The following is a 17619-nucleotide window of genomic DNA, read 5'->3' on the forward strand; positions in this document are numbered from 1 at the left end:
TCAAGGAACATCAATAGAATAGAATCAGTCTGGAGGAGGCAGGATCCCTTCTGTTGGGGGAATGCTCCACAAGGGTTTTTCTGGTCTGTGGTCCCAAATGCAGGATCTGTAGTCGGAGAGGCATGGGTTCAAATTCTTACCAGCTATGGAACCATGGGCAAGACACTGAACTCCTCTAAATGTCAGTGTCCCCAATGATAAAATGGGCTGACAGCATCTACCCTGTGCAATTCTTTAGGGAATTAAAGGGGTGAGGGAGAGTGGGGTCCTGTGGCATATCTGTGATACCACCAAGGTCCCCAAGGTCCTCCTCAGTCAAAACCATAGGCCATCAGTAGTTTGGGTCTGAAGGGTGCCAATGTGGAAGGAATTGGACAGATCTGGCCACTAGGACTCGGTTTCGTCACTTGGGAAGGGAGAATAATAACCTCTCCTCCAGCAGGTCGCTTGAGGGCCACATGGAATGATATTCAGCAAACACATGGCCCAGGTAGCTCGATTATTGCCACTCTCTCCCCTAGAGTCCTCTGTTTGGACAGCCATAGCAAAATGCTACTGCCTAGATAGCTCAAACAATAGACATTTCTTTTCTCACAGTTCTGGAAGCTGGAAGTCCAAGATCAAGGTGGTAGCAGGGTTTGGTTTCTGAGAGCTCCCCTCCTGGCTTGCCGATGGCTGTCTTTTCACTGTGCGATCTCCTGGGAGGTCCCAGAAGATCAAATCCAGTCCATCCACATTTGAAAGCAACATGGTAGACATATTTACCACTCACATTTTAGAGACAGCCTCTCAGCTTTGGAATCCAGCCTAAGCTTTGCTGAGAGAAGGGAGTCCAGCTCAGTGTCCAGACTGCTGTCTCAGTGCCTGAACATTCTAATTGACCCCTGGAGCTGGGGGACTTTTCTCCAGGTATCAGGACTGATTTTTGACATCCTGGTCTCTCCCTAAAGACTCTGTTGCTCAAGAGTGGACTTACCTGCCTCTTCTCAAGGTAAAGATTCCTCCATGGAAGCGTGCCCTACTCCATCCCACCTGTTGGGGACAAGTCTCCTGGACTCCTTCATGAGTCCTAAAAACACATAGTCAGGGAGGCCTATTGAACGTGAAATGCTCCATTTGTCTTGGGACTTTTCTGGAACCTAAAATTAAACACAAAGGAAGAACTCCTCCAATCTAGCCAGGCTGGGTTACTGTTTTCCCCTCCAAATAAGCTATGCAGATTCTATCCCAAAGTCTTCCCTCTCCTCCCTTCACCGCTAGGTCTCTTCTTGAAGATGACTTCACCCGTCCTCCACCAGTTAGAAACCTTGCAGTTGTGTTCTGACTATTCAATCAGCCATCAATAGCCATAAATTCTCCTTCCTGACTATGTAATTGTGTCCTCCCTGCCTTCCAGTAGTGAACATCTATGGCTCTTGCCTGCCTACTGTCCATCCCTCCCTGTTCTGATAAGGCCACCCTGATTTCCTTCAGGGAGTGACCTCTCTCACCTCTCAGTCCATGTGGATTGATGGAGAGCTCTAGGTTGACCCCAGGCCCCCGATGCATGGGTAAGCACGTGATCTAGGCCCACCAAAGAAATCTACACCCCCAGTCACAATGACATTTTGAGGATAGACATTTGGCCTAATCTAAATCAATTAGAGTCAGGACCTGGACTTTTATAGGACCTACTGGGGATTGTTCTGGGGTATCTTCATTGTTGCAGGTAAGCTGGATATGCTGGTGGTCAGCTTGCCAGAGTAGGGCAGCACCTTCTTGAGAAAGGAGACTGAGAGATGGAGAGGGGGTGCTCCTGGTGTTATCGGGTAGCTTTTATGTGCAGTACCCAACCACACTACTGCCCCAAGATATCCCAATAAGCTTCTGTTCCTCTGGATGTGCAAATGGGCTGGGGCTTGGCTGAGCTGGGGGGCAGACTCAGCTGGGCCACTCTGTTGTAGGAACAATAGCAGCTGGGCTGACTTAGTAACACATGGCTCTCATCCTCCTTGGACCAGCAGGCTAGATAGTGCTTCTCATAGAATGGCGAAGGGGCAAGAAATCAAACAGAAACACGCAAAGTCTTGTAAGGACTGGTCTCAGAACGGTCACACTATCACTCTGCCCCTTCCATGGGCCAAAATAAGTCACATGGCCCAGAGTCAAGGGGAACTGAAATTCAGTTTGGCCCTTAAGTCTAAGGAACAGCAACGTCCTATTACCAAGGGCATGGGTACGGACAGAGGTTAAGAAGGGGGTTGGAAGGCCATCTACTCTAAGTGGTCTCATTTGAACCCCTGGAGCCAGCTGAGCCTGAAGCACTCTGACTGATCTGCCTTCCCTAACCCTGCCCTCTACATACCTTAACAGATAGTATGTTTTTTTTAAACAATGGAGGCAATTCTCTTCTCAAGAGAGAAAGGAAGAGCTTTATCACCTACTGAGTGAGTCCCACAGTGTGATAGGCTCTGAGCTAGAGCTGTACCTCCGCTCACACTGGCACCGCAAAACAGCTCTCTGAGGTGTATGTGAGTGTCCCCCCGTACAAAGAGGAAATAGGCTCAGAGGAGTTGTATGACGCGTCTACAGTCTCGCAACAAGAAAGGAGCTGAATAGTCAGGGTTGCAAGTGCCCAGCTGGTTTGCCTGAGGATGAGGCCCATGATTTCCCCACTTAGTGACCATGAACTTTCATCCCTGGAAGTGGGCGACACCCATCCTACGTTCATGCCTCCCACAGCGAGCTCAACGAATAAAATAACAGCTAATGTTTCCTAAGCCCTTCCTGTGTGCCAGGTAACTGTTACACACTTCCAGCGCGTGAGCTCACATCATCTATACAAAAGCCCTGGATGGAAGAATTACTAACTTGTCTCCATTTTACAGATGAGAAAACTGAGCCTGGGGAAAGTTAGAGAATTTGCCCAGGTGGTAAGGAGTCGGGTCAGGATTTGAACGTCTCCTGTCTGGCAGCAGAGCTGGCTTCCTGCCCTCTGTCGAGGCCAAAGGGATGGTCCCTAAAACTGCTAAAAACCCTGGGGTTGGGTGGGAGGGTCCGAAGTGTCAAACCTAGACCCTGCCTCTCCTAATGCCCCCCCCACACACATACACCCCCAGCCCTCAGGTGCTTAGCTTGCCCCCTGGTGCCTGGTCACCAGCCCCAGTGCGGGTGAGCCAGCCCTCTCTCTGGCTGCAGGCGTGATAAATGGATCCAATTATCCCCTCCGAGCTCCGATTTAATGTCATGTTTTATTAATGGCAACTGTTAGAGGAAAGCAAAGCGCCCACTGCGCGCCCGCTGACTGCCTCCATTCAGAAGCACGCTCTCCAGGTGAAGAAATGAAAGGGTGTGAGGGGAAAGGCACCATCCCGACCTCCAACTCTGCGGGCAGGGAAATAACTCGGTGCCCCTCCCCACTCTGGCCCCAGGCTGAATGAACGCCACATTTTTGCCTGGCACGTTCCACCCATCGCTAATGCGCTGTTGCTTCCTTGACTGACAAATTAGGGGTTTGAACAAAACACGGGTAAGGGAAGCCGGGGGGGGACAATGGCAGCTGCCCACCCTGCAATTAAGAGGGGGTGCCAGAGAAGGGGGGCAGGGGGTATTCAGCCGTCCCACAAACATGCCTTCACCTTGCATGCCTTTGACTGAGCATGTTCAGAGAGGGCATGTGCAGCCCCTGGCGGCCTGTCCTCCAGGTCATCCCACTTCCAAGGCTGAAGCTTCCCCCGCAGCTTTAGGACCCATGAGCCAAGCCCTCTGAGACACAAGCTGGCAGGTTTCATGCGTCCTATCCCAGAGACGGAAAACTGAGGTTGGCGAGGGGTGGTGCTTTATCCCAGGTCACGGTGGGAGCTAGTGGGAAAGCCCACATTGGCACCTCGGGCTTCAGGCTCAAACTGGGATTCTCTGCTACATAGAGCTCTGTAAACAGCCATGGATGGCTTGCAGGGCAGAAGGACACAGGTATCTTCCTCCCACTGTCCACGTGGACTCCCAGCCATCAGTCACAGGGCAGAGCCTGGCCAACTCTGGGTGGGGCCTGCCTTCATGAGGGAGGGTAGCCAACTTCATCATCTGGCTGTTTGCTAGAAGCTGGGTCATACAGCTGGAATATGTTCTTTCTAGATGGATGTCTTTTGAAATGGATGCCCTGGCAACGAAAAGCTTTAAACTCACCCTACAGGTACATGAGCTATCCCGGGTAGGACAAGGTCAAGGAAAACTTCTGGGAGGAGAAACTGCCCAAGACGGGACTGAAAGAAAAGTGGGAATTAGCCACGCGGAGGGAATGAGAGGTCATTCCAGGCATAGGGAACAGTAAGGACAGAACACTGGAGGGGAGGACTGAATAGGTCTCTGACATCCAGAGGGCAAGAGAGGCTGTAAGGAAACCGAGGCTGGAAGGAGCCAGACCCCACATGGCCAGGCTAAGGAAGAAGTTGTGCCCCTACTTCCCATCTCCCTCACCCCTTCTACCCCCTCACCATCCGTACCAGAAGCCCCTGTGGCTTTAAGCAGGGAAGGGAAGTGTGTGCCCCAGAAAGAGCATCTTGGCTGGGATGTGCATGGATGGAGCCCACAAGACTGCAGGGGAAGAGCAGTGGGAGTCTAAAGTTGGGGAGGCAGGGACGGCCACCGGGGTTAGGCAAGATAGCCGCAGAGATTCAAAACATATCAAGGAACTTCTCATTTGACTTACAGAGGTTCGGGAAACATAAAAATGCCCCCTGGCTTCCAACGCAGGCAACTGTGGCTGGAGCAGCAGGACAAGTCTTCCCGAGAGGAAGGCAAGAGGAGATAAATGTCCCTGTGGGGTCGAAGGAGGTTTTTAATGTGTGAAGTCCTATAAACATGGGTTTCCCAGTGCTCCCAGGCTGGACCTGATGAGATGGTGACAATGGGAAGTGATGATCGAAAAAGAAACTGTCTTCTTCTGACAGTAAAACCTAGGACCTCCCAGACTTGGCTCCGGAATGGGACCTTCTGCCAGGGAGGGGTATTTAGACCTCTGCCTTCACATCCTTCTGCAACTTGATTTCTTGCATCCCAGGGCCTCCCACACACTGGCCTGCCAAGGTACTGATGCCCTTTTCATTCTTTCCCTGACTTATCTTATATATTTTATTTACTAACTTATTAATTTTATATATATATATATATCAATTCCATGAATTTTAACACATGCATAGATTCATGTGCCCATGGCAACAGAGCTGTTCCAGCACCAGAGAAGAGCCCCTCCTTCCGCCCCCCAGACTTCCACATTTCCCCCACTCCCATTCCTGAGCAACCACAAACCTATTCTCTATCACAATAGAGAAAACAATAGTTTTGCCTCTTCCAGAATGTTATATGAACGGAACCATACAACATGTGACCAATGTGAGATTGGTTTTTTTCACTCAGCATAATGCCTGAGACGCATCTAGAGTGGTATGTGTGTCCACAGTTCATTCCTTTTTATTGCTGAGGAGTGTCTCGTTGCGTGGATGTACACATCCATTCACTCGCTGAAGGACAGTTGGGTTGTTTCCACTTTGGAGAGATCATAAACAGAGCTGCTCTGAACGCTCACTTACAGTCTTCCTTCCTCTTAGGTAAATACATGGGAGCAGGACTGCTGGGTTGTAATAAGAAACAGCCAAACTGTTTCCTGGGTTGACTGTACCATTTGCATTCCCACCAGCAATGTATGGGAATTTCACTTTTTCCGCATCTTCACCCCCATTTGTTTTTGTCGGCATTTTTTTTATTTTAGCCATCCTAAAGGTGAGTAATGAGACCTTATTGTGGTTTTAATTTGCATTTCCTAGCAGTTAATGATGCCAAACATCTTTTCATGTGCTTGCTTGCCATCTGTGTATTCTGGTGAAATATCTCTTGCTCATTTTTTATTGGGTCATTTTCTTATAACGGAGTTTTGAGAGTTCTTTATATATTGTGGATACAAGTCCTTTGTCAGATATGTGATTTGCAAAGATTTGCTCCCAGCCTATGTTTTGTCTTAGCAGTGTCTTTAATTTAGTAGGAGTTTTTAATCTTGATGAAATCCAACTTATCAAATTTTCATTTTATACATCATGTTTTTGAAGTCATAGCTAAGAATTCTTTTGCCTATCCTAAAATCACTTAAGTTTTCTCCTATGCTTTCTTCTAAAAAGGCTTCCTTGATTTCTTTCATCTTTATTTTGTAGTTTTCAGCATACAGAACTCTTAATGTCTTTTGTTAACCTTATATATAAGCATTTCTTATTTTTGGAGCTATTGTAAATGATACTTTTTAAAATTTGGTGTCCAGTTATTTATTGGTGGTATATAAAAATATGATTGATATTTCTGTGTTGATTTTGTATCCTGTGACCTTGCCAAACAGCAACTTAGTTGTAGGAGTTTTTATTTTTGTAGATTCTTTAGACTTTTCCACATAGACAAACATATGGTCTGGGAATGGGGACAGTTCTATTTTATTACTTTTCAATCTGTATGCCTTTGTTTTTGTTTCCTGATTGCATCAGCTAAACTTCCATTGGTGAGTGGATATCCTTGACATGTTGCCAATCTTAGGGGGAAACATATTTTTCACCATTAAGTATGATGTTAGTGGTAGGGTTTGTTTGTTTGTTTGTTTGTTTAGTATAGATATCCGTTATCAGGTTGAGGAAATACCCTTACGTTTCTAATTTCCTGAGAGTTTGTATCATAAATCACTACTGAATTTTGTTAAATGTGTTTTCTGCATTAGTTGAAATGATTATCTGTTTTTTCTTCTTCAGCCTATTAATATGGTAGCTGACATTGATTAATTTTCAAATGTTTAAGCAGCTTGGCACTCCTGTGATAAACTCTACTTAGTCATTGTGTATTATTCTTTTTATGTATTGCTGGAATCAATTTGCTAATACTTTGTTAGGAAATTTTGTATCTATATTCCTGAGGGAAACTGATCTATAGTTTTCTTTTTTTATGCTTTCGATGTCTGATTTTGTGGTTAGGATAATACTGGCCTCATAAAATGAATTGGGAAGTGTTCTTTCTTCCTCTGTTTTCTTGAAGATATTGTGTAGAGTTTGTGTTATTTCTTTTTTAAATGTTTGGAAGAATTCACCAGAGAAATCATCTTGACTGGGTGATTGATTTTTTTAAAGATTTTTTTATCTACAAATTCAATTTCTTTATTAATCATAGGACTATTTAGGTTATCTATTTTATCTTGGGTAAGTTTTGATAGTTTGTGGGGTTTGTACAGTTTATCTGTCAAATTTATGTGTCTGGAGTTGTTCATATTATTCCTTTGCTCTCCCTTTAATGTCTATTGTGATATCCTTTCTTTCATTCCTGATACTCATAATTTTATCTTCTCTTTCTCTCCTTTTTCTTTATCAGTCTTGTTAGAAATTTATCAATTTTATTTATGTATTCAAAGAACCAGCTTCTGGTTTCATTGATTTGTTTGTTTGTTTGTTTGTTTCATTGATTTTTCAAATTGCTTTTCTCTTTTCAATAGTGTTGATTTCTATGCTCTATCTTCCACCTCCTTGCTTGGGGGCTATTTTGCTCTTCCCTTTTCCAGTTTCTTAAGATGGAATCTAAGATTAATGATTTTGAAACCTTTCTTCTTTTCTAATATAAGTGTTTAATGCTGTAAGTTCTAACTACTGCCTGACTACATTCCACAAATTTTGATATGCTGTTTTCATTTTCTTTCAGTTCAAAATATTTTCTAATTTCCCTTGAGGCTTCTTATTTGACTCATGGATTATTTAGAAGTATATTTTTCAACTCAAAGTGTCTGGAGATTTTCCTGTTATCTTTCCATTACCGATCTGGTTCAGTTCCATTGTGCTCGGAGAACATACTTTGCATGATTTCAATTAAAATTTGTTAATATTTGTTTCATGACTCAGAATATTCCCTAGGTTGGTGAATATTCTATGTGTACTTGAAAAGAATGGATATTATACTTTTGTTGGGTTAAGTGTCCTACAATTGTCTATTAGATCCAGTTGATTGAATCAGTTCTGCTGATTTTTTGTCTACTAATTCTATCAATAACTGAGAAAGGAGTGTTGATGTTTCCAATTACAATTACAGATTTGTCTATCTCTCCTTTTGGTTCCATTAGCTTCTACTTCATGTATTTTGAACCTGTTGTTAAGTGCATCCACATTTAGACTTTGTCTTCTTTATGAATTGATCCTTTTATCATTATGTAAAAACCCATTTTATCTCTGATGATTTTTTTGTCTGAAGTCTACTTTGATCTTAATAAAGCCACCAAACTTTCTTCTGGTTGGTATTTGCATGATATATGTTTTCCACCCTCTTACTTGTAACCTATCTATATCAAAATATATATATATGTGATGAGAGTGTCTTGTAGATAGTCTATATTTGGGTCAGAGTTGGTTTTTTTTCACCCATTCTGATGATCTCACATTTAAATGTGTATGTTTAAACCATTTACATTTAATGTAACTAAGGATATGTTTTGATTTAGATCTACCATTTTATCAGTTTCCCGTTTAATCTTTCTAATCTCTTTTATTTGTTTCTCTGTTTCCTCCTTTTCTGACTTATTTTGGGTTACATAAACATTTTTTGTATTTTATTTTAATTTATATATATATATTTTTTACTATATCTCTTTGTATAACTTCTTTAAATGTTCTTTTACTGATTGCTCTAGGAATTAAATTATACATACTTAACTTTTCACGGTCTACTTAGAATCACTGTTTTGTCACTTCAAGCAGAATGTGGAACCTTACCACCATTTACATTCCTTTATCTTCAACTATTTAGATTATAGTTGTCTTATATATTAGACACATATTGCATATATCTAACTTCTCCAAGTCACATAGTAAGTGAGCAGCAGCACCAGAATCCCCCAGGCAGCTTGGAACCAAAGCCAGGAGCATATCTACTTCCCAGTGATGTTCCTGGTTCCAATCTGGCCCAGCAGAGAAGTCCCATGGGATGGGCTTTCCAAAGAGCCCAAAGCTAGCTGTAAAATGCCTTGACTTCCAGAAATAGGAAGGATATCCCAGGTCACCCCATCAGAGCAGGACCCTAAAGGAAAACACACTGGATTTGAGCTCCTACATATTCTTTAGGCTAGGAGTCTTTGTGCTGTGCACAACTTGCCACTTGCACTTCATGACAGCCCTGCCCTGGGTTCACACCTCTGCTGGTAATGGTTCTGCTTTTCTGGAGCCTTCTGGGTCTTTGGGTAGAGCCAGAAATGTCTTTGCAAACTGAGCAATGCTAAACCAGCCAGATGCGGGAAGCTCACACAGTATGCTACAGGAGCAGCTTGACATCTCTATCATCCTGGCTGGCTGTCCCCCCTTCTTTCTTCAGCTGAACTCCCTCCTTCCTTTCTTCTCCCTCATCCTCCAGGGCTGAGGAAGAGAGGGCATCTCTTGCCTGTCATCTTTCTGCACAATTGGAATCGACAGGTCCCTGGGCAGAGGGACTTGCCCCTCCTCTGACAGCAAACTAGTTGTAGATAAATGAGTATTGGTTTTGCTCTGTTTGTTTTTCATTTGTAGCTATCCTTTGATTTTTTTTTTCTCTGCAAAATTGGTTAAGCAATGACAGCATGGTCTGCTTCTGCAGTTGCATTGATTGGACTGCTCCTGGATTTCGGGTTCTTTTGCTGGGTTTTCTGTTTTGTTTAGCTTTTCACCACTACCATCACTACTCCCCCCCACCCACCAACTCGACTCCCTCTTCTATATTTGTGGGAGAGTGAGAACTAACATATACAGAGCATTTATTAGTGCCAGGCACTGTGCATGTGATTTATGCCTGTTGTCTCATTCTACCTTCAGAAATAAAAACAAAACAAACCAATGTGGTAGGTATTATTTTTCCTATTTTGCAGATAAAATTGGAGCTCAGAGAGGTTCCAACACTTGTTCAAAATTGCATAACCAGAAGTCAGCAGGCTCACGTGGGGATCTTCCCCTGATTTCCCTACCAGATGCATGTGTTTTATCATTGGTCAGTTCACCATGTAGGCCTCAATGAGTGGTCCTTTGTAGACCTCATGCTGTTCCTATGTGACACAGAGAGAGCCCAAAGGCTCTCAGAGGCCAGCAATATGGTGTGAGTTATTCCGCCAGATGGAGAAACCGTGAGTTCATTAGAGAAAGGTCAAAAGAAAAGGTGACAGTGAGGGGGAAAGGAAGCATGGAAGTCTTGGGGAGCAAGGAGGGGGAAGGGAGACCAGTTAGGGGACAGTGGAGTGGTCTGGTTCACAAGTGTGTTTGCTGGCTGGGCAGGTTCCCAGGCCCATCAGTCCTGGTCTCCACAGCAGCAAACAGGATGTCTGACTGTTTTTCCCCATGCCGTCATCCAGTGACTAGGTATTACAGACACCCACCTTTAGGGTGGACCTCAAGAACTCACAGCTAGAAGATTCCTGTGGACTGAAGAAGTGCTTTGTGATACCTCAGGCTTGGGATTTAGCAAGCTGACAACTCCTAGTAAGTGTATGGGGTTCTCTGTGGACCAGCTGACCCTGCTTTAGTGTCTACAGGGTTTAGGACTGGCTTAGCCACACCCACTGGCCAGGGTAGGAGAGGGAGATGGGTGAGAACTCTGTGGGAACAACAAGGTGAAGTAGAAAGGGCACTGGTTGAATAGTCAGGAAACCTGATATGAGCGCCTTCCATTCCCACACCTCTCAGCTATGTGACCTTGGATGAGTCACTTCACCTCTCAGTGCCTTCAAAATAACAAAACTCTGATATTAGAGGGCTCACCATTTTCCAGGCATGGATCTAAGCATTTTCCATATATTAACTCATTTAGTCCTCAAGATAGCCCTAAGAAGAGCATGATCCTCGCTCATATCCATCAAAATAGAAGGGACTTGTGAAGATCAAACAGAGTAAAGACAATAAAATAGTTTTTATAGTGTGTGTGAGTGTGTATACAAGTGTATGGAAGGGGAAGGACTCTGTGGAAAGGGAGGACTCTGTGTGTGTAAAAGGGAGGAGTGTGTGTGTTTGTGTAAGGAGAAAGGCTGTGTGTGTAGCATGTGCGTGTGGAAGGAGGAGGATTGTTGTTGCAGGATTCAGCTCTGCCAGAGCCCATAGTGGCGGGGGGTGGAGGGGGACAGCCTCTTGAGCCCCAAGGGAGCCCTCAGAGAGGTTCTGACAACCTTCATGTTCTCCTGAGATGTCTCCTGACCTCCACCTCGGCCTGACTACCATCCACCCATCCGTGCATTCAACACACAAATATCTGAGATGAACCACAGGCAGGACGTGTTCCAGGTGCTGGGATCCAAAACAGGACAGAGAGCATTTCTGCCTCTGTGGGGCCTACCTACGAGCTAGGGAAACTGGGTACGGTTCAATAAATGCATCATCTATAATAAGATCTCACGTGGAAGAGATAAGTGCTTTGGAGAAAAAGAAAGCAGAGTTAAGGGTTCCACAAGGATGGTCAGGGAGGCCTGCTTAACGAGATGATACCTGAGCAGAGACCTAACTGAGGGATGCAGAGGAGCGGCAAGACAAGGACAGGGTTCTGTAGTGGGGACCCCGCTCCTTGGTCCAAACGGCCGCAGGACGGCGTGACGGAAGAGGCCAAGCACGTCGCCCAAGGCCTCGCAAGCCATGTGACGATGCAGGGACTATTGCCAGCATGGGCCATGCCTTAGAAGCTTCTGAGCAAGGTGGTGTCATCTGACGGTGAGCGGGAGCCCACTGTGCACCGGCCAGACTCATCTCTCTAAGGCCGTCCTGTGAACACCTCCCAACGCCTGCCCCAGCCTCCGCCCTTTTCTAAAACTCTTTAGAGGCCCCCTCTTGGTCCTCGGGATAAAGGCCAGGACCCCGGGTGTGGCCCTGCCCCAGTGGCCTCCCAGTCACACCTTCCCCAACCCCCTCCTTTCTTAGCTCCTGTAAGCCATTCTTCTCTAAATCTGCTCGCTCTGCCTGGGACAACCCCCCACCCCCGCACACCTAAACTAGACAGCCCCTCCCCACACCTCGGTCTCTGCAGTCAGTTCCCTCAGGGACTCTTTCCTGCCACCCCGCCCAGCAGCAGGTCATGGCCTCCTGCGGACGGCTATCAGAGCCTTTATCACAGGAGTAGTCATTAGGGGCCCTCTCATGGGTCTGCGCCAGATACAGTAACCCCCTGTGGGCCAGAACTGGAAATGACCCATCAGTGTGTCTTCAGGCCCTAGCACTACATCTGAGAGACCTAGCGGGGGCTTAGCAAATGCTGAACAAATTAATAATAACAGAATTAATAATATCCAAGCAAATCTGCCCCCCCACCCCGCCTCCATGAGACTTCCTGGTTCCTGGTGTGGGGGCAGAGGGGCCAGAGAGGGAACCCCCTTTTACTTCCACAGGGAGAAGCAGCACTGGCTGAGCCAGGCTGGGAGCCAGCTGCGAGGCTGACTTTCAGAGGCAGGCCAGCAGAGCTCATAAACGGCCCGGTTACATTTATAGCCATGTTCTTATTAAGCACCAGGAGAGGAGACATGAATCATACCCCCCTCCTCCCACCCACAGCCTGGGGAGGTGGAGGCCGCCAGCCAGCCTGGCCTTAAATCTCAGGAAATCTAAAAGTCACAAGTGCTCAGGGTCAGCCCTGCATCGCCAGGGACAGAAGAAAAGCAATGCTGCTTCTCGGGCAGAGCCCTGCCCTGTGCCCCCCAGGGTCCAGGCCGAGAGCATAGGAGAGGAGGGAAGTGGGGAGGTACACTTCCCTGAGAACTTCTAGGAATAGGGTCCTCAGTTCTGGGTTGCCCTGAACACTGTGTGACCTCGGGAAATTCAAGTGACCTCTCTGGGCCTTTGAAAGACATACTTCTTCTTGGTGAACTGAGTCTAGGTATTCCTGGGAACATTCCTGGAAGATAGGTTTTACCTCCCCTCAATCTTCCCATTTTACAGAAAAGGAAAGTAGAACCCAGAGGGGACCCTAGCTACCAGACTTCGAGCAACAGCTGCTCTGAAAGATCAGAAGTGCAAAAGGTTCTTAGAGTAGGCATCACCTTGAGGGTGAGGCCAGGGATGGCGTTTACAAACACGTCTTCATGGCACCGCCACCTGACCCCTAATCCAGGAGCCACGATAACCATCACCGTCCTAAAGCACAGTGGGGCCCCTTAGCAAATGTCCTGCTCCCACCCCCACCTCCCCTGCCCAGAGCTCCCTTCTCTGGATGGCAAGGGTGATGGGTGAAGGCAGACGTGCCTGTTTCCTGGGGAGGGTAACTGGGCACAGACCACCTGCCAGGAGTGGAATTTGTACGGGGTCTTCTTCATACCTGAGGCCTCTTTAGCTTTCTTTTTGCATGTGTAATTGATTTCAGTGAGATTTATTGAGGTTTTTAAACCCTTTTTTATTGTGAAATATAACACAAATACCAAAAAGTGAATAATCCATAACTGTAGAGCTTAATGAGTTATATAAAGTGAACACCCAGGAAACCACCTCTCAGGCCCCAGGAAATAAGACATTGCCAGAAGCCACCCATCCCCATGCCAGCTCCTCCCTCCCTGCTCAGGGAAACCACATCCTGGCTTTTATGGGAGGACATTTTTCTATCCTGTACTGAGCGCACTCACCTGGAAATTCGAGGGAATGAAGAAAGTCAAACTAGAAGGCAAGAGGCATGGCTCCAGTTCCATCCCCTCTCAGATCTCAGTTTCTGCATCCGTAAAGTGGAAGATTAGACCCATCAAGCCGTAACAGTCTAGAAGCTTAAACCAGCAGGAAAACAATTCTGCTGGGGGACTCTATGTGTGCAGAGGGGAGGAGTAGGGATCAGAGGCCCCTCGACATGTTTGCAGGGTGCTGTTTCCCTCTCCCTCATTCCGGAGAAGTTGTGATGTCCTTCTTCCACCAACCCTGGGCGCTTGTGATTAGGGGGAGCCTCTTTGTGTCTGCCTTGGAGATGCAGTTTTGGGGTTTCCTGCCCAAAGACCTGTGGGGAGCCCTGGGGTTCTCTGAGTTTATACCCCATCCCTGCCAGGAAGACTTTTCTGAGCATTTCTCTTTAAAAAAAAAAAAAGAAAGAAAGAAAGAAAAAGGTAAGAACCCAGAAGCCAAGCAGGGTTTCTTCTTTCCTTCTGTCACAAGCTCTGATGTGACTTCTGGTCCCCTGCCTGTCCCAGTCCTGGGATGCCTAACCCAGCAACCCCTCTGCAGCATGATGGCTGGGAAGCACATGCCTGTGGAGAGGACAGAGAGAAGGGAGGGGGTGGGAAGGTGCAGCCCTTACTGTGTGCTGAGCCCTGCAGGGGCACTGGGCACTCAATGTCTGGTTGGATCCACCTCCTCGCACATCTGGAAGCAATATTAACACCCCCATCCTCCAAAGGAAGACACTGAGGCTCAGGGTTGAAGCAACTTCTTCAAAGTCACACTGTTGGCATGTGCCAGCAGCAGGCTTAGAAACAGGCCTATCTGATCCCACAGCTCTGTATTTTGTACCCCCATGCCCAGTCCTGGCCTGGAATCAAAAAAGGAAGTCAGTCTCTTCCCAGCTTCCAGATCCCTCCTGCCCTGGCCAGGAGGTGGTGGTGTTTATGAATGGAGGGGAGGAGAAATTGCCAAAGGAAGTCAGGGTGATGGAAGGTGAAATGGATTAAAAGGAAGAATGAGAGCTGTGGGGGGTGGTGAGGGGGTGAGGGGGCAGGCAAAGCTGCAGAGAACAGGCTGAGGTTTCCAGCTGGGGCAACTCAGTGGATGGCAGAGCCAAAATCCAAGATAGGAAAGAGCCGTTTTGATGGGGGAGAAGCTTGGTTTTGAAGATTTTAGTGTTTTATTTCTCACTTCTTTTTCCTTTGCAAAAAGCTTGTTATGGAATGTGAACATTATAAATGGTGGATGGGGGGGTGGATGCATGGATGGGTGAATGGGTGGGTGAATAGGTGGATAGTTGGATGGATGGACAGGTGGGTGGGTGCAAGGATGGATGGATGGATGGATGGATGGATGGATGGATGGATGGATAGGTGGATGGATGGGTGGATGGGAGGTTGGGTGGACGTTTGGATAGATGGATGGGTGGTGGGTGGATAGGTGGATGGTTGGATGGATGGATGGATGGATGGACAGGTGGATGGACGGGTGGATGGGCGGTTGGGTGGACGTTTGGATAGATGGATGGGTGGGTGGGTGTATAGGTAGATGGTTGGATGGATGGACAGGTGGGTGGGTGCATGGATAGATGGATGGATGGATGGATGGATGGATGGATGGATGGATGGATAGGTGGGTGGATAGGAGGATGGGTGGGTAGGTAGATGGATGAATGGCAGGATGGGTGATCAGTTGAGAGAAAAGAGGGGTGGAGAGGTGAGCACATTTAGGGCAAAGGATCCTCTGGATCTGCCCTGCATTCCAGACGGGGATGGAGAGATACAAACAAATTTGGAGTAAGGACTCTATAAGCAACCATAACATCCAGAGATACCTAACTGTGCTCCCATGGACAATATTCCTGGATATCCTCCTAACCCTATCCCCCTTCTCCCCCTTTCTGCTCTCTTACTCCTAACCCTCATTTCTTCCTCTCTTCTCCCCATTGCCCTCAAGACCCCGAGAGGGGGCATGCTTCTCTGGGCCCAGGAACAATGGCATCAACTACAAACTCCTTAACTTATACCAGCAACTCCATCTGGCAGAGTGGGGGCTCAGAAATGCCTGGGGCCTTGGTTGAAGCCACCCGCAAGGCCTGGTGCTGAGGTGAATCCAGACTGTCTGGCCACTCGGTCCTGGGGCTCTCTGCTAAGCACCTGCTGGAGGAGAGGAGCCCAGTGGGGCCTGCATTCCCATCTCTGGAAAACACTGAAACAAGCTGGCCTCTCAGCCCTGCTGAGCCCCTGCTGCCCAGCCTGGGTTAAGGCCATGGCTTCTCAGCAGTAAAGCGTGATTGCTCGGTTGCTTTTCCTGCTGGATGATTTTAGTTGAATAATTTTGCATGATCTCAGCACAGCATGAGAGAGTGCCAAACTAAGGACGAGGGGCTTGCACTGCAGGCGAAGGGTCGAATTGGAATCTAAAGAGCTCCCTACAAATCGGTCTCTGCCGGGGACTAGAATTTCCTACAGCAGTGGTTGCTGGTCTGCTCATTACACCAGCCCCTCCCTCTGTGCATTGCTCTGAGTGGCTCCCAAAGGGAAAGGGCCCATGCGTGGCTCCCAGCCTGTGTGGCCACGGGTGGGTCCCAGGTCGATAAATGCCCTCGACACTGTATTGGCATTACCTCACTGAATTTCCACCACCTCTACCCCCACCCCACCCCCTCAACACACACGCCATGGACGCAAGCACTGTCATCCCTACTATGCAAGGAGGAAACAGAAGGGCAGACTTGCCTGAGAACCCTGCCCAGTAAGAACTGATGAAGCCAAGGCCAAGCCCAGTATTGACAGACATCAAGGAGGTGGGTGGTGGGTGCTCAGGAGTCTGAGAGGAGGCAGTGGATCCAGGTTGGGAGTGGAGATGCCAGACTGGAAGACCATCCCAAGAGATGGGCAGAGTCCAACAGAGGAATCCAAGGAGTTTACCTGGAGGGGAGGAGTCGGGAAAGCTGTTAGAAGATCTGGAAGAAACTTTGAATCACACGTTGGAGCTGCCAAGACTCTTACAGGGCTTCAAATCATCCTGTTCATTTCACAGATGAATTTCACAATCATCCCAGAGAAGTCAAGGGGCTTGGCCAAGGTCACAAAGCAGGGGAGCTGAGACCAGAGCCAATTATTCCCAACCCCCACTATCCCACACAGGGCCACAGCCATCCTAGCTCCAGCCAGGCTGGGTCAGATTGGAGCCAGAGGAAGAGGGATGGAGGAGTCCCAGGCCAGGTCCAAGCAGGAATGACCACCCCTCCTGCAGTCCCTCCTCCACCCCACCCCTGTTGCTATTCCTGGCACCGCCCCCTCATTCCCCTTCCCGAGGAAACCCAGTGATGCCGGGAGCTGGAATTTGGACATTTTCCCAGCATTTGCGATGTTAATTAAAGCTAATAAATCTGCCACTTGGAGTTGGGTTGAAGATGAGAAAGGGTGAAGTAGGAGAGGGAGGAGGGGACCCAGGCGCAGGATCCCTCCCTCCCCAGCACGCACACACTCCACCCCTGCGAGGATCCTTCCCTTTCAATCCTGCCTACTGAATTATTTTCTCTATTGGCCATTTATTCATTCCACTCTTGATTTTTCCCAGCTGTCAGCTCCAACCGCTTCCTAAGCATGCGTCAGCTGTTCTGAGAAGGAGCAGAAGACCTTTCTAAGGCAACCACTCCCTGCCACTTCCCGGGACGGAGCGAAAAGCATGGGGTGCCGCCGGGACAAACCAGGATTCAGATCCCAGCCTTGCCACTTTCTAGCCAGGTGCCCTCTGGGAGTCATTGTCCCCTCTCCGAGCTTCTCTTCCTTCACCTCTAAAATGCAGATTTATTTCCTACTCTTGAAACCCGCTTAAGAGCACAAAGTTGAACAAGAATCAAAATGGCTGCACTAATCCTTCGGCCAAGCTCAATTTAGCAGTACTCTTTTCCCTCTCTTCCACAAAGCTCCCCTCCACTCCTCTTAGCCTTTTGTTTCAGGAACCAGTACCACCCTAAAGACATGATGCAGGAGGCTGGTAG

The 17619-nt window shown here is 47.5% G+C and overlaps 1 long non-coding RNA gene across 1 annotated transcript in view; it reads right to left on the bottom strand.

Annotated features, from left to right (window-relative positions):
* Nucleotides 1-16471: 16471 nt before the first annotated feature.
* LOC309852085 overlaps nt 16472-17619 on the bottom strand; it is an 85232-nt gene continuing 84084 nt past the window's right edge. Inside the window, exon 4 of the long non-coding RNA XR_014305070.1 lies at nt 16472-16540. This is a non-coding gene — a long non-coding RNA (uncharacterized lncRNA). The remainder of the gene's footprint in view (nt 16541-17619) is intronic.

Source organism: Mustela nivalis, assembly GCF_964662115.1.
Source record: "Mustela nivalis genome assembly, chromosome: 17".
In the NCBI taxonomy this organism is placed as follows: domain Eukaryota; kingdom Metazoa; phylum Chordata; class Mammalia; order Carnivora; family Mustelidae; genus Mustela; species Mustela nivalis.